Below are 6,000 nucleotides of genomic sequence, written 5' to 3'. Positions count from 1 at the left end.
GCCTATTCCTATATTCCTTGCCTATTCTCTGTCAGTTAGCAGCTCAATTTTACATCTGGGGTCCTCCTTGGCTGCAAATTTTGGTACATACGTTCCTCTATTCCTTTTACCCTATAAATTGATCTTTCAGTTTCAGACCTGTCTTTGAATTATTACAATTTCATGTCTCAGTCTAAGAATTTTTTCCCTCACTGTCTGAGCTTTGGATCTGTTAGTATTCTGTGACAAAGAGATTGTGTAACAGCCTTTCCAGCAGAGATGACCTCCCAATGAGAACATGCCCCTTGAGAAGGATCTTCTCCCTCCCATTCCAGAAGAGGAGAAGAGGAAACACAAGAAGAAACGCCTGGTGCAGAGCCCGATTCCTACTTCATGGTCATGGAATGCCCAGGATGCTATAAAATCACCACCATCGTTAGCCACGCACAAACAGTAGTTTGTGTGTTGGCTTCTCCACTGTCCTCTGCCAGGCTACAAGAGGAAAAGCAACGCTTAGAGAAGGATGCTCCTTCAGGTGGAAGTAGCACTAAAAGCATCCTGAATCAAGATGAGTGGGAAACCATCCCAATTAACACATTTTGAATACAACAGCAAAAGAGAGAGAGAGAGAGAGAGAGAGAGAGAGAGAGATGGTAAAACAAAGTATATTACCATCACAGCCCTCAAAAATTAAAATGGGCATTGTAAGGATAATCATTCTTTTAGCAATTAGACAGGATATACTTATTATCTATCAATGCTCCTATTATCTACGCGAGATAGGCGAATATTCCAATAACATTCTTAGGTCTGACACATGCAAAACCAAGATTAGAAGCTATCTGTCAACTACCTACATGCTTTTCTCAGATATTTTACAAAAACCCTGGAATAACTAGGATCAGCTGAGTGGTAGCCTCATTTTTGAGCTGGTATTTGCTACCTAGACAACATGGCAATAGACAGCTCTGAATGAACAAGCTGTCTCTTTCAAGTTAAGATGGTTAGGGTGAGGGGTGCCTGGGTGGCTCAGGTGGTTAAAGCATCTGCCTTCTCATGATCTCAGGGTCCTGGGATCGAGCCCCACAGGGGAGGCTGCTGCTCCCCCGACTTGGCTTTTCTCTCTCTCTCAAATAAATAAATAAAATCTAAAAAAAAAAAGGTGATTAGGGTGATAATTTGAATCAGAAGAATTTTTAACAGCCAACAATCACAAATTTTGTGAAATAATTTTGTTTTCTTAAAGCATAATCTTCGTGACCCGTTTTATTTCTGCAAAGGTCTGCAAAGAATAACAGTATACATGGTAATCTTTTCCAAATAGAATTGATATGGTGCAAACTCAGGGAGCACTAAGTACCTGAAAATGCAAGTTGAAATATAAAAAAGATTTTCTCCTTACGTAGCAACAGCCCAGAGAGAACAAAATCTTTTACAGCGTCAATACCATTTCCATTACTGCATTTCTATGAGGGAACTGGTGGGAAAAGAGGAACAAATAATTTATCATGTCTTCACGGATAAAGAAACCGAGGCGCCAAGTTAGCCAATTTCTTGCCTGAGACCACAACGGTACACCAATTGCAGAAATAAGACCGCTGCATTGTCTTAGTTGTTAGCTTACAGAGTGGTTTTTCTAAATCTTTCTGCATCGCTAATATAATTGAGATTCCGAGTAATAATAGAGGATGGTCAGGGCAAAGAAACGGTAATGAGCCAGAGCTAGAACTGAAAATAGAGTCCAAGTCTTCTAACTCTTTGTCCATTGATCCTGCCATTATGCTGCAGGACTGAATTACTGAACTTCATCAAAAAGTGGCAACCTAATGCCATTAGAGACAAACCAGCATGAGTTCGGTTAACTTTTCATTATAGATGAACAGAATAATTCATATTTTGGCTTACCTAAGGGAAAAAATATCTCAAATTGGAATTCTTTTCTGGACATTGTCATTTCTTCTGTTATTTGAGTATTTACTTGTGTGATATAAAAAGGTTCTTGGTTGACTGAAGTTCATTAGGCATCAGAAAAAAACATCGTAAGTTAGAAACAATCATCTCTGCTTAAAGAAGGTATGAATCAGCAAGCTGGAAACCTCAGTTTTTCATAGAGTTGGCTAGTCCACTGTGTCAGTCTAAGGGGTAATGTGGTCCATTCTAAGCTCCGAGAATAGGCCAGGGGAAGAGAGAAAAAAATAGAAATGGGGGCGAGGGGTGTCATCTTTTGTCTTACATTTAAGACATCTGCTGTTCGGGGCGCCTGGGTGGCACAGCGGTTAGGCGTCTGCCTTGGGCTCAGGGCGTGATCCCGGCGTTCTGGGATCGAGCCCCACATCAGGCTCCTCCGCTAGGAGCCTGCTTCTTCCTCTCCCACTCCCCCTGCTTGTGTTCCCTCTCTCGCTGGCTGTCTCTATCTCTGTCAAATAAATAAATAAATAAATAAAATCTTAAAAAAAAAAAAGACATCTGCTGTTCAACCTTGTAAAACTGAATGAGACCAGTCATAATTCAGAAGTCAAAAAACTTTTCATTAAATAAAAAAGATTCTAAGAAAATGCAATACAGTGGGATGAATTCTCATTATATAAGCTGACACATGATACTCTTCTCATGTATTTACATGAGGACGTGGGCATTTTGCCCTGTTGGAAGGGATGTAAAGCTCACACAGACTTCCTCAATGGTGAAACTCTTTATATAAATCAGAACGCCAGGAAGGTAGGGGCCAAAGAAAGAAACAAAGATCTTATTTCTTCATAAGTCTTAGTTTTCTAAAACAAATTGGCAGGTAAAGAGACATCTTTGGGGTTACTTAGTGTCTCTTGGTGTCTCCCATGTATACAGGAGGTATACATGTTATTAAATATCTGTTGGGGTTTTTTTTCCTGTTAAAAGGAAAGAAAAAAAAGAAACATATTTAACATAATATTTCTGGTTTTAATTAAACTGACTTTTTTAAAGGGTGCCACTTAGCTTCATGTGCATTATTATTTTTTAACCTTTATAAAAACCCAGAGAGGAGAATATTATTTTACAGATGAGAAAGCAGAGGTTAAGTATCTTACCCACAGATTGCATTGTAGTTAGACCTGGGTTTAAAATGTAGTTCTTGGAGTGCCTGGGTGGCTCAGTTGGTTAAGTGTCTGCCTTCGGTTCAGGTAATGATCCTGGGGTCCTGGGACAGCGCTCAGCAGGGAGCCTGCTTCTTCCTCTCCTGCTCCTCCTGCTTGTGCTTTCTCTCTGTGTCAAATAAGTAAATGAAATATTAAAAAAAAATAAAATAAAATTTAGTTATCCGAAACCACTTCCAATACCTTTTCTATATGTCACAGAAGTCTACGGCAATATTTTTATTTTTTACCTTTGAGGATTTCTAGATAAACCTTAGGCTACTTGATGACTTTTTGAGAAATGGATGCAGGAATATTTGTTTTGCATACCTATTTTTCTCATATATTTCCTCAGCAAAGTATAGACATTAGACATCAGATTTGGCTCTTTTTGTTGCAAGAAGGTAGAAATGCACTTCCTCAAAAGTCTGGTCACCATACGCCTATTCGTTTTGGGTTCACTAAGGGAACTACAAGTGAACTTACTGGTTGTAGGCAGAGTCCTAAGCGAGAGCTATGAATGACTTGCTGTAAATAGAAGATTTCCTCTACTTTGTAAAACAAGGTAGAGGACGCTAATGAATAAACTGCATTTTGATATTGGCATAGCCTAACGTTAGGTATTAGATAGGCTTTAAAATGTTAGAGACAAACTGAGGGTTGCTGAAGGGGAGGGGGTGGAGGAATGGGGTAACTGGGTGATGGACATCGGGGAGGGTATGTGATGTAATGAGTCCTGGGTATTATATAAGACTGATGAATCACAGATCTGTACCCCTGAAACAAATAATACATTATATGTTAATTAATTGAATTTAAATTAAAAAATAAATACATTAAATAAATAAATAAAATGTTAGAGGAAAAGCAAACAAGTATTATTTTCAATTTACTTACTCCCTAGAAAGGGTGTAATTACTAGCATTTGCTGACTACCACCAATTTACAAGTTGTTACACTAAACGTAGATTCTAATTCAACCCTACCTGCGGAATATTGTTTTAGTAATCTGGTGAAGAAATTATCAAAATCATTAATGATTAATTCCTATGGATCTATCTGTATCTAGAGAACTTCAGGTGAAACCTCTTCCTTCTTTAATCATTCAACGAAAATTTGAGTTTATTATACACCAAGCTCAGTGTTAGGCACTATGGTGCCCTCTCCACAGTGAAAGATCAATATTGTTCAATGATGATTCACTAATGATTGAGCGAGTGAAGGAAACACAAGAAGTCAAATACATGGCATTTACCCAAAATGCTATCATGCTAATCATCTAGTATACTGAAACATACCAAAGAAATTAATGTATCAGTGGAATTATTTAAAAAACACAAAATGTCCTTTATATTGCTGTTTTTATCATGACACTGACCCCTAAGGCCTCAGTGGGATTACTTTGGAGCTAATAGTATAAGATACTACAGGATTGTCTCTGAGATCTTTATCATGTACTGAGCTGTTCCATTTATCAGAGGAGATAATATAGAGGAACAAGTATGGGGTAGAAGATATCCTGGATTCATATCTTGGCTCCACTACTTTAGCCAGGAGATCTTTAGCAAGTAGCCTCTAATGTTGTTATTTTTCTCATCTCAAAAATGAGAGCTTGTATAGTATTTTCCTCAAAGGGATGCGGTGAGGATTAAGCAAGATGTTATAGTGTAATGTCTATTACAGCACCCGGCATAACACTTTGCTGTTAGCTAGTACTCAATACTTTCTTAAAGATTTTATTTATTTATTCGAGAGAGAGAGAGAGATAGAGCATGAGCGAGAGAGAAGCAGGCTTCCCACGGAGCAGGAAGCCCGATGTGGGGCTTGATCCCAGGACCCTGAGATGACGACTTGAACCAAAGGCAGATGCTTAACCCACTGAGCCCCCCCAGGTGCTCCACCAGTACTCAATCTTATCGTTAACAGTATTTTTTTTTTCTTTCTTTCAGATTTTAGAAAAATACTTTAAAATCTAGACTTAATTAACCTTCTTATGACCTTGTCAAAGGGCCTGTTTCCATATGCTGCCTGCCAGATGGCCCACTTACAAATGAGAAACCTGTGTGCTTACCTGTGTTAAATTAGACCCTTGAGGTCAATGCAGTGTAGTCAAGGATAGGGTTGGCATAACTGAAAATGTACAAGTATGTAAACTCTAGGAAGCAGTTTTCTGCGAAGAGGTGTGGTTCAGTGAGACAAAGCTAAGCATGAATCAGACAGACCCAGCTTGACTCAACTCCTCACACTGTACTTAGCCTCTGAACGGTATCTTCATTGTGTGCCTGAGGGAAATTACTTAAATTCTTTGGGCCGTTGTATTTCTCATCTGTAAAGTTGGGAAAATAATACCTAACTCACTGAGTTTTTTGTGATGACTGACTGCCCAGAGTAAGACCTCAGGAAATTCACTGAGGGCTGTGGCCAGGCGTTGTGAAGGTGCTCCATCAGCCACTCCATCTCTGTACCACTTTCTTTTCATTTCTTCTCACCTCTCAAGGGGCTCAGTGACTTCATATGGCCATGACCTGTCCCTTCAGCTTCCACTGTAACCTGTCTCACCTCTCTCAGGTCATCCAATGCCATTCAGTTCTGCCATGAAAATCCTAATCTCTCCAGAGTTCTGCTCCTCCAGGACTTCTCCACGAGATGAGTGCTAATTGCATAAACTAATTCTAGCTAAGGAATCGACAAGACCTTCCTTTAGTTATGCTGTCCATTGGCATTTTAACAGAGGTTTCCAGTGTTTCAACCCAAAGGAGCAAACACTGTGAGAGTTTGAAGTACCAAGGCAAAGGTCACGTAGTGCAGTTCGAAACAGGGGACTTTTCAGCACAGCACATAGTAGCTGCCTGTCTGCTAATGTATCAAACTAGAGGTGGCCTTGAATACAAACCAGGAAGCGGAAGCTGTG

The 6,000-nt window shown here is 39.5% G+C and overlaps 1 pseudogene; it reads left to right on the top strand.

Moving 5' to 3' along the window:
• Window positions 1-277: 277 nt before the first annotated feature.
• On the top strand, window positions 278-524 carry LOC103668020 (annotated as a pseudogene).
• Window positions 525-6,000: the final 5,476 nt, after the last annotated feature.

The sequence above is a fragment of the Ursus maritimus genome, unplaced genomic scaffold (genome assembly GCF_017311325.1).
Source record: "Ursus maritimus isolate PB19 unplaced genomic scaffold, ASM1731132v1 scaffold_7, whole genome shotgun sequence".
Classification (NCBI taxonomy): Eukaryota; Metazoa; Chordata; class Mammalia; order Carnivora; family Ursidae; genus Ursus; species Ursus maritimus.
This window is presented reverse-complemented; position numbering and strand designations above follow the sequence as displayed.